This window comes from Chelonia mydas, chromosome 5, assembly GCF_015237465.2.
Source record: "Chelonia mydas isolate rCheMyd1 chromosome 5, rCheMyd1.pri.v2, whole genome shotgun sequence".
Classification (NCBI taxonomy): Eukaryota; Metazoa; Chordata; order Testudines; family Cheloniidae; genus Chelonia; species Chelonia mydas.
In genome coordinates, this window is record NC_051245.2 from 106,714,203 (window position 1) to 106,730,050 (window position 15,848).

At 41.8% G+C, this 15,848-nt stretch overlaps 1 long non-coding RNA gene across 1 annotated transcript in view; it reads right to left on the reverse strand.

Moving 5' to 3' along the window:
* Positions 1-2,724, reverse strand: part of LOC119566574 — a 4,390-nt gene extending 1,666 nt beyond the window's left edge. Inside the window, exon 1 of the long non-coding RNA XR_005225776.2 lies at positions 1,219-2,724. This is a non-coding gene — a long non-coding RNA (uncharacterized LOC119566574). The remainder of the gene's footprint in view (positions 1-1,218) is intronic.
* Positions 2,725-15,848: the final 13,124 nt, after the last annotated feature.

Sequence of the window (15,848 nt, forward strand, 5' to 3'; positions counted from 1 at the left end):
GATTGATCCACCAAACTCAAACCGTCATTATCTTAGACTGGGTATTAGTGGGGGAGAAGCCAGTTAGGTGAAAGCAAGACTACAGGAAACATTTCACCAGTATTCCAGCTCTGCAATTCATCCAATTTTTTTCCTTAAAAGGTCTTAATAGAGGCAGAGCTATCTCATGGCTGGTATCTAGAATGTGGATGGGTGTGAGTAAAAAACGCATTTAAAACATGCATGCTCTTGAGCCCTGCCTAGTGTTCTGTCTCTTTTCACAGTAGGCTAGTTTGTGCTGCTGTAAAGGTTTTTCTAAAAATTCCCTTTGGAATGCAACTTTTATTGCAACTTTCATGTTTCCTTCAAAGAGTAGCATTCCAGTGATGCTTAGCCCCTCTTCTTTGGTTGCCTTCTATTAACATATGGGCTTTCCAGTCCTCTTTAGCACTGCAACTGTGATTAGATAGATAACTGGTGTAATTTCTAAAGCTACTGTTTTGTTGTGTGGTAGCTTATCTGAATTCTAAGAGGCCAATCAGTACAAGTTTTCTTACTAGAAAGAATAGAAGAGAAATTCTGAGATGAGGAAACCAAAAATTTAAGTTTGATCTATAGTTTTAATAATAAAACTCTTTTCTATCCTGTTTGCTCTAAATAACCTGACTAATTTACCACTTCACCCTCTCACCTCTGCAAGGCAAAGTCTCAGACAAACTTATCTTAAAATGACTGGTTTATATAGGTTTAAAAAAAACAACAAAAACAACTTGCTAGAGCCAGTCCTCTATTTATCTGATAATGCTCAGAGACACAAGTTACAGCTCTGGTTGTGAGAATTCGCTATATTTATGTATTTTTCGCAGGGGAGATAGAGGAGTGCTACTTATGTTGTATGTGTTGTACTTTGGCCCTATCACATGTCAAATGAAGTGACTTGAATGCTACATTGAGTAAAAAGATCACAAGAAATTATAGTTTGAAAAATCCTTTAATTCCTTGAGTCCCAGGAGCTGTCACAGGACAGCTGTGTCTGGTTTTTGGTTTAGTGTTCTCCTCTGAATGAGCCCTCTGAGTCAAACCCAGTAACGGCCCCAGCTGTCCATTTATAATTAAATTTGTAAGATACCGACTGGGTTTTTGTGTTTTGGCTACTTGTTTAATGATGTTAGCATTTAAATGATCACAACTTCAACGTCTATTTCACACCCCATGAAGATAAATGAGAACAGATCATACCTTTTTATATTTTCTGGCTTGCTCTGCTTTTCTTGATGAGTGACTGACGTTCTGAGAGGGAGTGAAGCTGACTTGTGGCTGTAGTGTAGATGTAGCCTTACAGCAGCACTGCTGTAGCACGGTAGTGTAGACGCTTGCTGCAGTGCTGAAAGGGGTTTTTCCATCACTGTGGTAAATCCACCCCCTCAAGAGGCGGGAGCTAGGTTGACAGAAGAATTCTTCCATCGACCTAGCTGCACCTGCAGTGGGGTTACTGTAGATGTACGAGTTGTGAAATTTTTGTAGCCCTGAGTGAAGTAGCTAGGTCAACCTAAGTTGTACATGTAGACCAGGCCTTAGTACCTAGTCTATGTACCTAGTGTTTTTAACGAATACTTTGTTTCTTATGAATACCTATTATATGAAAAAATGTCACACGGTTGGCACTAATTGCACTAGGGGCAGGAAATGCAGAATTAACCTCAATTGTGTCCTCTTGGCACCTAAGCATTACAATAGGGCTTTTATTACTTGATAACATACGTCCAGTGATGCATATAAGCATCTAAAGCTTCCCATCAAAGTACTGACAAGTTCTTAAAGCCTATATTGTTATAGATGCAGGCTTGTGACTTTTTTGGATGGTTGTATTAACTGAAGCCCTGGGTCCTCAGAAAATAAACGCAAGAATTGAAAGCAGGGCTCTTGCCCAACATTGAAAAGCACTAGCGCCATGTGAGCACGCAAGAAATGCACGGGTCTCTGATCCAAAAGACTTACGGACTAAAGAGAGTAGGTGAGCAAAGCCTGGAACTGGAAAAAGAGGCACAGAGACTTGCTCAGGGTCACACAGCAAGTCAGCTGAATAGCTGTGTAGAGAATTCAGCTCTCCTGAGTCCCATTCCAAAGCCCAATCCACTGGACTGCAGCATTAATTTTTTTATATATTTTTTTTAAAATTATTTTTTAAATCTCCACCTGATACCAGTAGCTGTTGCCATGACAGAGATGTAAAAACTAGGCATTGTCAGGGTGGCATGCATCTAGACACACAGCCTCACTCCTACTCAATATCTAAAATTAGACCAAATTGGGCCTCTTCAAAACAATAGTCATCTGCTTTCAAGCATCAGTCACTGCCCCTGATATTACATGTAGCTGTGACTCCTGCATCGTGTGCATCTTAAATCACCTTCCACATATCTGTGCCTCGGTTTAGGTTTGTTAGAGTTTTAGAACATAAGCTATGAACAAGTATGAGCTCTGCGTGTAGGTGACAAAGGACAACTTCAGGGCTTGTGGTTGAGCAATGGCCGTCCTACCTAAAGCATTCAGAGTCTGGAGAGCCAGTTACTCTAGGAGATCCCCTTGCCTCCTCTCAGGAATAGAGAGCGTGCATGTACAAGAGAGCTCTTGCAACTAGTTCTGCCTGGGATCAACCAGGGCAGTGGCTCTCAACCTTTCCAGACTACTGTACCCCTTTCAGAAATCTGATTTGTCTTGCATATCCCCAAGTTTCACCCCACTTAAAAGTTACTTGCTGACAAAATCAGACATAAAAATAGTGTCGGCCACACTATTACTGAAAAACTGCTTACTGTCTCATTTTTACCGTATAATTATAAAATCAATTGGAATACAAATATTGTACTTACATTTCAGTGGACCTGGACACCTTTGGGGGAAGAGACCCCTCGTTGTGACCTGCAAAAGACCTGCTCAGGCAGTCTGCCAGAGTATTTTGAACTCCCAGAAGGAGTTACATTTCAGTGTATAATATACAGAGCAGTATAAACAAGTCATTGTCTGGATGAAATTTTAGTTTGTACTGACTTTGCTAGTGCTTTTTATGTAGCCTGTTGTAAAACTAGGCAAATATCTAGATGAGTTGATGAACCCCCTGAAAGACCTCTGCCTACCCCCCACAGGTACACATACCCCTGGTTGAGACCCACTAGAAATTCATCAGGGATGCTTTTTTTAGCCTCTGAAGTTTTTTTTTTTAAAAAAAAATCCACTAACATCATTCTTGTTGCTAGATCTCATGAATAAATCTCTAAATAGGTAAAACTTGTCTTACCTCTAACAAAGCAGTCAAATGGGAATACAATCTTGACCGTCTGCTGCCAAGCAGAATCCATTTGTATGTAATGGAAATTGCAGACCAGAGATTGTGACATTTGCTAATGGTAATGTTCCCAAGTGGGCTTAGTGGCCACTAGAATGCCTTGGAGCAGGATCAGAGAGGATTTCTTGTCCTCAGAGACATGACCCATGCTCATCTTTCTATTATAGACCAGCTATGACCATCTCGCACGGGCCTGTCCAACTGTCCCCTATGTCCCATGCTGCTGGTTTCTGAGGGAGAAGGAGGTGCACACTGAAAGAGCAGAAAGAATAAGACGAGAGCTGGGAGTGGATCCTTGCCAAGAGGCTGGTTGCTATGTTGGCAGAAGCCTGTGAGAAGCACGAGGCTTTTCATGTCTTAGAAGAGGGGTGAAGCCCTCTGCTTCTCAGTGGCCCAGGGAAGGGCAAATGGGTCTGGTGAAAAAATAGATTTAAGGCACCCGCTTCTTGGCACATACAAACTTGCCGTCTCAGTCCTACTGTGCATCAGACTTCAGTTCCTGCAGGGAAATGCATGTGCTATGAAAATGGGGCACTGAGCCCAGGTATGGTACTGATACAGTGACAGAGATTGCTAAAAAGTATTTAGAATGATCTTCACCTTTTATCCATGTACTCCAGTTTTCTTTAAGGAAAAGAATATTTTGTGCTGATACATCATGTTTCACCCTGAGCTTCTCAAGCACTTCACAAGCATGAATTAATTAAAACCTGCACATTGATGCAGATAAGTTCTAAAGGAGCAAACTAATGACCAAAGCAGCTGACCTCATTGGCCAGGTAGCAAAACCTAGCTACAGAATCCAGTTATCTTAAATCTCAGTTCCTAGCTTTGAGTGTTGTGAGGAAGAGGAAGTGGTTAATCTGTTAAACACGAATAATATTTATTTCTAAACCAAGTATTTTCAACCTTGCCAAATGTTTGGGCATTTACCACCCCATAATATTTAGCACTTTGCCAGCACAATGGTGAGGTAGACCTTTGTTTCTCACTTTGAGGGAAAGCTGGAAACCTAGTACACCTTAGTTCCTCCTTGATTTTACTACTGGTGTACAATCCTACAGTAAAAATTGACTTGAACAGAGAAACATTGCTTTCTAATCCTGCTCAGGCACTTGAGTTTACATCACAACAGCACCATTTTGCTTTACAAAACATCTAGTTATATTGCCCAATTGCATGAACCCTAGTAAACCTGTGATTTGAAAAGTAAAGCTGTAACTAAACTTATTCTGTATTCAATTTCACAAGTATAATTTGTGAGAAATCAAGAGTTGTTCTCACCTCTGTTAGAAGAGTTTGGCATCCTGACAGTGCCTTGATTATCTAACCTCCATTTCATGAAAAGGATTTGGAAATAGTTTGTTCCTGGGAGAATAATAGAAGGTTGATGTCTTTCACCCAATTCCCCTGAGTTCCCGGAATGCATTTTCAAATCTCCCACAAGACGCTTCTGGAGGGAGTTGTTCTTGGGAAAAAATGGTTACTTAACTTTCCATAACTGTTGTTCTTTGAGATCTCTTGCAAATGTACATTCTATTGTACGTGTGTGCACACACCTCATACACAGTTGGAGATTTTCCCCTCAGCAGTACCTGTCAGGGTAGTGTGATTGGTCTCAATAGAGGACCATGCTGCCTCCGACCCTTGTCTGTTCCTTTCTAAGAAAGACTTCTGGAAGGAGGGTAGGTTGTGGAATGGGAATGTGCAACACCTCTCGCAGAATGACAGTTATGGAAAGGGAGGTAACTGCTGTTCTCCTTTGAATGATTGCACATGTCCATTCCATTGTAAGTGACTCACAAGCACTTTGAACTGGAGGGGGTTCAGCGTCTACTTATACAGTGATTGTAAAACCACCTGTCGAAATCTGGCAGCATCTCTAGATTGATGAGAGATGGCATAGTGAGAGGCAAAGATACGGACCGATGATCATGTCGCCGTCTTACAAATCTCCAAGATGTACACATGAGCCGGAAAAGCTCAAAAGCTGCCCGCGACCTAGCTGAGTGAGCTACAACTTTACTTGGAGGAGCAATATCAGCCAATCAGTAGCATAAATGAATATAGCTGGAAATCCAAGCAGAGATCCTCTGAGTGGCTACTGGGTGGCCCTTTAGTCTGTCTGAAACTGCAATGAAGAGCTGAAACAGAAACCTGAATGGCCTAGTCTGATCCATCTCTTCCAACATTTAGAGTGTGGAGTTTTTCCTCCCATGTACTCAAATGAGGCTTTGGAAAGAAAGTTGGTAAGTAAATTTCTCTATTAATATGAAAATCAGAATCCACTTTAGTCAGGAATTTTGGGTGAGGTCCAAGGAAAACCTTCTCTCTAAAGAAAATTTTATAGAGAGGCTCTGATACTAAAGCTCTTATCTCCCCTACTGTCCTGACTGAAGTTATAACTACCAAGAGAGTCACTCTTATAGATAGGTGTAATAGAACAAGTTGCTAGCAGCTCACAGGAGGAACCCATCAACTTTACGAGAACTAAATTTAAACTCCACTGTGGAACTGGGCTGTGAACTGAGAGTATAATCAGTGCAAACCCTTTAGAAATAAGATTTGGAAAAACAGACTGGTTATCCATGGGAGGGTGGAATAGTTGCCTGGTGGACTTGGATGAAACTAAGAGCTAACTCTTGTTGTTTCAGAAACAAACTATAGTCCAAAGTATGGTAAACTGGAGGTTGAACTGGGGTGACACCTTTGTGTAGACCCAACAGAGAATCTATTCCATTTTGCAAGGTAAGTAGACCTAGTTCAAGGCTGGCTTCCTGCTACTCAGCAGAACTTTCTGCACTCCCTTAGAGCAATCTCATTCTGAGTTTGTCAACCATGGCGCATCGACACTGTCAGGTGCAGGGCCTGAAGGCTGGGATGAAGGAGGTGGCGTAGTCCTGGGAGATCACATCTCTCAGGAGCAACAGTGGAGGTTTGACTAGTAGAGTCAAAAACCAATATTGACTGGGCCATGCTGCGGGTACTAGAGTAAGGTGAGAGGAATTTTGCTTGACTTTGGACAAGACTTGGGGTAGGAGCAGAACTGGAGGGAAGGCATACAACAGGCCTTTTGACCAGGGTAGGAGGAAAGCATCTGTCAGTGAACCCAGGCTGTGACTTGCTCAAGAACAAAACGTGACATTTTGTTTGCTCTTATTGCAAAGAGGTCTACTCAGGAAGTTCCCCACTGCTGGAAAATGGACCTGGACATATTTGGGGGAAGAGACCGCTCATGGTGACCTGAAAAAGACCTGCTCAGGTAGTCTGCCAGAGTGTTTTGAACTCCCAGAAGGAAGCAGCTTTCAGGACAGAACTGGCAACGCAAAATTTCCAAAGGATCGCCTCCTGGCATAACTTCATCAATTGAGCCCTCCTTGTTTGTCTACATAGAACATGGCTACTGTGTTGTCTGTGAACAACAAGAAATTCCACCCCAATATATTGAAGGAACATCAGGCAGGCTAACAGATGGCCTGAACCTCCCTGATATTTATGTGGAGGCTTAGATTCTGTGGAGACCAAAGCCCCTGAGTCTGAAGAGGACCTAAGTGAGCTCCCCAACCTAGATTCAATGCATCTGTGACTGCAGTGTGTCTCTGCTGTGGAGGGTCAAAGGGAACTCCCATGCATACATTCACTGGTTTTATCCACTAGTCCAGGGGGACGAGACCTGAGCAGGTTTTTGAACCACTATGTCCATATGATGATGGGTCAGTGAACAAACAGACAAACCAACTCTACAGTTCTCTGAGGTGCAGTCTGGCATGCTGCACCATGTAAGCGTATGCCTCATGTGACCTAGAAGTTTGAGGTAGAACCATAGTGACAAGATGCACTATTAGGTCTAGAGCAGTGACCTGCCTTGTTTGTAATCTCTGCTCCCAGTAGGAAAGCCCTGACCTTTGTAGAGTCCGGGACAGCCCAATGAATTCTGTTCTTTGAACCGGAGTCAGGATAGATTTCTTTGTATTGAGTAGGAGACTCATTGCATCAAAAATGGACTGAATAGTCATTACGCTGGAGAATAACTGGGACCTGGATTGGCCTCTTACTAGCTAGTTATCTAGGTAATGGAATACGTGGACTCCCAACCTTCGCAGGAATGCTGCAATTAGTCATGCATCTTGTAAATACGCAAGGGGCTGCCGACAGTCTGAAAGGCTGTACTTCAAATTGGGAGTAGGATCCATGAACCATGAAATTTTCTGATGAATCGCTATATGAAAATAAGTATCCTTTAAGTCAAGAGCCAAATACCAGTCTCCAGTAGCTAAGGAAGGGATAATAGATGCTGGAATAGAATTTTGTTTTCTTTAGAAACTTATTTAGCTGCTTTAAATCTAAAATAGGCCTGAAACCCCACCTTTGCCTTCAGGATTAGGAAGAAATGGGAGTAAAATCCCTTCTGTCTGAATGACACAGGGACTTCGTGTATGGCCCCCACGAGAAGGAGAGACTACATCTCATGAAAAGGCACACTTGTGAAAGTGGCCTGTGAAGAGAGACTAGAAAGGTGGATGGAAAGGGGGAATAGAAATAAATTGAAGGGTGTATCACTGTTCGACTGTGATTATCACCCACTGATCCATAGTGATGTAGGTCCAAGCACTCAGGAAGCGGGATAGACAGTTGGTCAAAATTGGGCTGGATAAAAATAGTACTCTGGGAAGTGGTAAACTGCTCTCAACCAACAGGTCAAAATGATTGTTTAGAAGACCCAGTTTTCCTAGAAGAACTGGCAGGTGCAGAAGAAGGGGGGGAAATGGAGGGTGCCTCTTGTAACTTCTCTCTCTCTCTTTTTGCACAGGTCCTTGGTATGTGGCAAGAAGGGATGAAACCGCTGGGACTGCTGTGGGTGAAACTTTTTTTTTTTTTTAACCAGTGTATAAATCGCTAGAGATTTAAGGGTCTCTAAATTCTTAAGTCTATAAAGCCTCTCACCCATTTTATCAGAAAAGAGCAAGAGGCCTTCAAATGGGAGGTCTTCAGTGGTCTGTTGCATCTCATGAATGAGGCCAAGATGAATGCCGCATAGTGAGAGCAGAAGCTATAGCTTGAGCAACAGTCTGCCCCATCCAGGCTCGCTTGCAATGCTGTTTTGATAACTAATTTGCCCTCCTCCTCCATCGCAATGAACTTCTGCTTTGTCTCATCTGGAAGTTTCTTTGAAATATGAACAGGATATTATCCCACAGGCTAAAATCGTAATGAGGCACGAGAGCCTGCTGGTTCATGATCCTAAACTGTAAACTTTCAATGGAATTAAGCTTTCTGCTGATCTGGTCTTTTTCTTTCAGAGTTGAGGCCTGTCTCTCTTTTTTGTTAGCACCAGCAACTGCCAGGGTGCCTGGAGGAACATGCACAGAAGTGCTCAAATCCAGGTGAAGGGACATAGTATCTTCTCTCCACCCTTTTTAGCAGTGGGGAACAGGGAGGACAAAGTCTGCCATAACATCTTGACTGGTTCCAGGATGGCCTCATTAATAGGAAGAGCTACCTTAGAGGGTCCTGCACAGGCTAAAATGTCCATGAGCCTGTGTCCTTTCTTGCACATCTTCTGGTTGGATATCTAGGGCTACAGCCACCCTCCTCAACCAGTCTTGATGAGCTCTGAAATTATCAGAAGGGGGCAACATAGACTCAGTCACTACTGCTTCAGAAGGAGACGAAGAAGAGAAGGCTGTGGGTTGTTCAGGCGGTCCCTCTCCAGTCCTCCACAGGAGAGTCCTCAGCCCGCTGCTTCCCCTGCATGGTACTGATGCCTGCACTAGGGAGGGAAAGCAGTAACCCTGCTGCAGATGCTCCTGGCACCTAGCAGATGTAGAAGGGCGGAATGGGAGCGGAGAGGCTCTAGAATGTGGAGGGAAGCCACAAGGGGTCTAGAAGGGCCACTGATGTGGTGGTAGGATCCAGATATGCAGGCCATAGATCCTTAGAGAGCCGAGACATAGTGAACAGGTACCCCACTGGGGTTACTAGATATGCACAGTACAAGACGCATTTGGTCTGATGAGTCCTCAGACCACAGGGAAGCTGACCCTGTCAGTACCAGGAAGACTGGCTTTGAGTCTGGAGATGGGGGTACTGCCAAGATTATCGCTGGCTTCCTTCTGGAGAGAACCCAACAGAGAGGTTCAGCAACTCTAGAAGTCACCAGTACCAAATGGTACTCTGGAGCTGGGACTGTAGGAGCATGCTCTTCTAATCTCAGTACCAGGTGAGATTCCTGAACACTGAGGGAAGCAGGCACCAATAGGTTAAGCAACTTTGTGGCTGCCTCGAAAGACTTGGGTGTAGACAGCACCAGAAAGGGCTCTTGAGTCTCCCATAATAAAAGGTGCACTGGCCTTTCAGAAACTGGTCTGAACAGCTCCTTCCTGGGCTCCAGAGTCAGCAATCCCTCCTGATTTACGGACTGCCTCTTTGAGCTTACCTCCGCTCAGTGCCTTCACCGTAGATTTCAAAGGCACCTTTAGCCAATCTTTGGAAGACTTATGTAGCCTCTTCTTAGGTACCACCACTGAGAATCTGCCTCTTGACTCAGTCGGATCGGGGGAGCACTCCTAACAGATGTGGACATACACAGATTCCATAAGCAGGTACTTGAGTGTGGCAGCCCTGTCCTTTTTTTTTTTTTTTTTTTTGATTGGGGTTTGAACCTTGTACAGATGTGACACTGGTCACTCACATGCACCTCTCCCAGACACTTAAGGCAGCTGACGTGTGGGTTGCTCACTGGCATTGATTTGTTACATGAGTGACAGGCCTTGAAGCCTGGAGGAGACGGCATTAGTCTGGTACCCAACTGGGAACTGGTAATGCCCCTCTAGAAAAATATTCTAAATTTATTCTTATATCTAACTACGTACGAATACAATAGACTGAAAACTAATACTCTAGGTACTATGGTACAATGTACACTAAAATAGGGAAGACTAGCAAATGAAAGGATCGCAGCTCCAACAACAGTCACTGGCAGTAGGAAGGGGCAGTGTGGCCCTTTATACCTGTGTGCAGTGGTGCGAGGTACCAGAAGGCACTCACACTGCCCCCATGGGTACCATGGAGGGGAAAATCCGACAACTGTGCACAAGATATGCACACACCTACAGTGAAAGGGACATGTGCAGTTGCTTGAAGCTGAACTGTGGGATCAGTACCCAGAACACAGTGCAGTATAGAGCAGGTATAGGGACACATTACAAAATCCCATGGGTAGACTGAAAAATATGTTTTCTTCAAAAAAATTTTCCTGAGCAATACAACACACTTTCTGACCAGCTCTAAGCATGTGGATGATGTACAAATCCCAGTGTAAAGCCACCATCTGCATGTATACAGTGAGTAAGGTTTTTTTTTGTTTGCAGATTTAGCTGCACAGCCATGCCTCTGTCCCATCAACATTTGACTGTTTTAATGCACTCTACACAAGACTACATTTTGAGATCACATAGAAACTGAATGTGGTGACAGTTTGCTAATGGCGCATCTGCACATGGAGTGATTCCAGAATAGCTGCTCCTGACGAACTCCATGTGTTGATTCTCTTACTCCAGAGTGCCTTATTCTGAATTAGTTTAATCCACTTTGGGAAAAAAACAAGTGGAAATAATAGCTTAGGAGAACCATGACTGTCTTTCATGTCCATGAAAGACAGATTAGAATGCAGTACAAGATGACTGACGAGGGAAGGATTTATACCTTCCCAGACTCTAGCCCTGTCATTCAAGCAAAAGAAAATGTGAGAGAATCATAGGACTAGAAGGGATCTCAAGAGATTATCTAGTTCACTCTCTTACACTCACAGCAGGACTAAGTATTAGCTAGATCATCCCTGACAGGTGTTTGTCTAACCTGCTCTTAAAAATCTCCAGTGATGGAGATTCTTCAACCTCCTTAGGCAATTTATTCTGGTGCTTAACCACCCTGACAGGAAGTTTTTCCTAATGTCCAACCTAAACCGTCCTTGCTGCAATTTAAGTCCATTGCTTCTTGTTCTGTCCTCAGAGAACAATTTTTTCCCCTCCTCCTTGTAACAACCTTTTATGTACTTGAACTTAAACAACTTGTATAACTAAACTCTTACGGGTCTCTAATAAAGTACAGAATCCCAAATTTTCATATGTACACAATAGATTTTAGGTTGCAAAGAAGCCATTTGCAGCTCCCATGTTGGGGTTGATTGAAAGCTTGCTGCATGCTGTAGTTTAGTGTTACTCTACCCAGCTGCCTGTGACCCCAAAGAGCCAGAATTTAAGCCAGGGATTGCTGGAGCACAGTGATGGTCCAGACACTGCCACTATGCTCTCTATTCTGAGGGCCAGGTGGACAATGGCACAGGAGCTCGACCAACGGTCCACACTGGTATCTGCGTGGAGTCCCTGTCGATTGGTTCAGAAACAAGTGAACTCCTAACCATCTCCCTTAATGCATTTGGCCAACTGTACAGTGTATATATTTCATATGAGGAAAATCTGTTTTAAATTCTGACCTTACCTTATTCTGGATTAATTTTGATGTGTAGACAGTTGAGCGTTATATTGGGAGCAGCAGTGGCTACTGTTGAATTTGGAGGTGGAATTCAAGGTGGTGTTTTTAATATCCTGTAAGGAAGACATTTTATTTTGCTACACCTAGTACATAATTTTATATTTTAATTCTATTAAAAGTTAAGTATACAAAGATCAATGTTCAATTCTGTAAATTGAGGGATTGTTTAGTTTCTTAATCACTCAGTGCGACCAGTATGGATGCAAATTGTGTTTTCTATATATTTCTGGTTAAGGGACAAAAACTGCTCATGCACAGGAGCTAAATCTATGGATGTACTAAAATTTAGTGCTTAAGAGCAAGTTACACTGAGTGGGTCCATGGTCCAATTATGCAGCTTAATCTGCAGGACTGGGGCCTTTGAGTGTAGGTTTCTCAAGGCAAGGCTATAACCTCTATTGTAAAGGGTCATGCACAGCAATGGCACTATATCATTAATAAAAATGTGAAGCATAATAGACATGGTGTTATCCACCTGCACAACAGAAATGCTAAATTTAAACTCTAATACTTAAGGCTAAATATTAGTTTGGCTATATAGTACCTACATCCAGGTTTAAATGGAAAGACCCAACTACACTATGAAAACAGTAGAGTCTAGGGACCCACTTACATTTATCATGAGACACAACTTAATTGTGTTGTATCAGGGTCAGGTAACTGGGCTAAAGATTTACAACCCTGCCTGTACCCACTGCAAATTTTAACTGTCTCCTGACTTGATGGCTAGTCCTTTTATGGTACTAAGTATTTTCTAAAAGTTGAGATGGGGCATTCAGGAATCCTCTCTACTTTACTTGTTCTAAACTCCTGATTAGGAAAATAGTGGAGACCTTCCCTAGATATTATATATAGCTATCCCTGTTTTGGTTGAAGGGGATTAGGGGACCTAGGGAAAGACACTGCATATGTATTATTTTTGGTGCTAGGTTGTTTTATTACTTAGTCTTCATGAATACTGTTAGAGCATAAAAATGATAAGGAAAACTACTAATGCAAAAGTTAAATTTTTATGTGTAATAGATATGTGTGACAATACAGACATAGATATCTCCATCAATACACATACAGCTATCCACTTAAAATAAACATTGAGCTATCCAGGGACTCAATTTTAGTTCACGTTAATTCAGATAATGTATAGGGAGTTTTTTCCTTAAACATGTAGGAAAATAAACAAATCCTTGCATCTATAGTTTTGACACTGTGCAATTGAGAAATTTAAAAAATGGAGCCTAAGTTTATAGAACTGTATGTTAACTAATTTGTAACAGAATTAATATTAAGTGCTAATTTAGAAAAATGTCTCACTTACAAGATGCAATAAAACCGATTGATTCTTAAACTTTCCATCTACACCCTACAGCCAGCTAAGAAAAAAACTGCAATGCTCTTGGTCTTCACATTAATACACCCTACACTGCTACTGTTATGAAGAATGACAAGAAATTTGTTCCAAAAAGCTAAGTTTAGTACAAGCACTGAAAAATTGTTCATTTCCATTTGACTCTCCACAATACACGACTTATTCTGTTGGTTAAGCTGTCTTCACAGGCACATGGTACTCTATATATTTTGTTAGGTAAGCAAGCAGTTGGCCATGAGGATTTATTTTTGATAAGTGTAATGCAAGTTTTTTGCCAGACCAATGAGAGAGTTCACCTGGACATTGCTATTGACCTGCACTAAATAAAATGCCCTGCTACAGAGATGCCCAACTAGAACGTATATTAAATGATCTTAAACTTTTTCTTCATGGCAGTGTGTTAGTATCATTTCTATAGTGTTGCATTTGAAGCCTAGCTGAAGGATCATGTTCAAGTTGTGGGTTGTTGTAGAAGGGACACATGGTTCTAGCAATGTACAATGCACACACGACAAGAAAAATAAATCATGCCTCAACAGGTTTAACTACTAGTTTTGCCCAAAGCCCCCAGGTCATTCTAAGCTGCTGAAATGATTTAGCAAACAAAATATTTTTAGTCAGCAAAGTCTTGTCAAGAAATAACATAACAAGGAAGTAAGTTAGTTTACATAAGACTCCCATTCCAATGAACCTCAGGGGCTCAACTATGTAAGGCATTCTCCCCTCCCCTCCCCCCCCCAATCAGTCACTCTTTTAGCCCTTCTCCTGAGCACCTGTGCAAGTAGAGGCAGAGACTGAGCAAGAGTTATAACCAGGCAGATTTACCACTTTCATTTCAGGATCTGATCAGCAGCTGATTTTTAGTTCTTTGCAGAATGCAAGAAAATAGTCCCTAAGGGGCCAACACCTTATAAGAACCTTTTACTTGAGGGTACATATACATTAGAGCTGGAAAGTATAAATTCCATCTTGAGGAGACATACCTATGCTAGTGCTGATCAAGGTAGCACACTAAAAAGGGAAGTGTAGCTGTGGTGGTGTGAAGGGAGGGACTAGCCACCCCCCCAGTACAATCCAGTCCAAGACCATAAATACATACTTAGGGAGGAGAGGAGGGATAGCTGCTCCCTACCATCATGGCTACATTTCTATTTTTAGCATGCTAGCTTGATTAGAATTAGCATGGCTGTGTCTCATGCCTGAATTTACACATTCCAGCTTCAATGTAGACATACCAGGCCCTGATCCTTGCTTGGGGGGAAAAAGGAGAATGGTTAGTTTGAAATTAGATCATTTTGGTGCTTGATTTCTGCATAGAAATGCTCTAACTGCAGAGCAGATCTGCCCTTTCTGGAAGACCCTCCTATTCTAAATAATTCTGAAGATGGGCTGTGTTATTTTAGATCAATATGAATGCTAAAACTCTTATCTGGGACACTTTCCTATTGCTCCTCTATTGATATGGTAAATAAAGTGGTGTTTAGTATTTAAATTGTATCTTTCCCCTCTAACAATGGATGTATATGTAGTTGCTTTTTCTTAGAGTGGAAGGTTTTGTGATGATGTAACAAAAGATGCTGTTGTAATAGATACAGATAATGGGCAAGAGGGGTAAGGCCACTGTCTTAAATCTCAAATATGATTTTGCATTTGTGATTTCTTTTCCCTACATACAGACTAAGCTGTACTGAGACTAACAGTGTAGAATATCAGTGCAACAGTATGATTTGATATTGCATTGCTCCTGCAATTGTTAGAAAATATTTTCATACAATATCCACAGTCAAATTAATTTAAGGGGTTGGTAAAAGACTCATGAAGAGTCAGGGAACATGGAATTAATCTCATCAAATTCAGTGATGAGACCAGTGCATCTGGATACAGAAACTCAAAACACCAATGATAGCTGTAGCATCTGCCTAACTGGATCAGTATGTATGTATATGTACACAGTTATACAAATACCTTTGATTAGATTCACTCAAGTTTGAAATGTTAGTGTCAATAATGCAATCACTATGCTATTAAAAATGAATACTATAAGAAAACAATTCTGTACAACAAACTTCCTAAATGTTATTTGCCCCAGCATCTGTTGTTTTTATTTTGGGGGGGGCTGGCCAAGTAAAAATTCCCTTCACCTGAACACCATAGTGGATGGCAGGCAAGTTCTGCCCCTGCTGGTAAACTTTCACAGTTTTGCAAAGACTGTTTCACAACAGTAAACAATTTTAACTTTCCAATACTAGAAACAACCTTCTGATAAAGTACTAATGGAACAGAATATCAATACTTCCCTTTTCTCTTAGTGATTTTGATGATAGGGCACTACCCGCTGCCTTCACACCTACATTTGTCTATCTAGCAGCATTTGATATGGAAAAACATGACTGAATATTGGGTAAAAACACTGCAATATATGAAGTAACTGGACACTATATACAGAACAAATCCCTGACACCTGAACAGTTTCAGCCTCCCACAGATTATATATAATTATCAATCTGATGGGACACTGGCAGGTGTAATGCTGAGCTTGGATTTCTAAATTCAACATCCTATCTGTCAAAGGAATGCTACATTCATTTTCTTAAATTCAGTCTC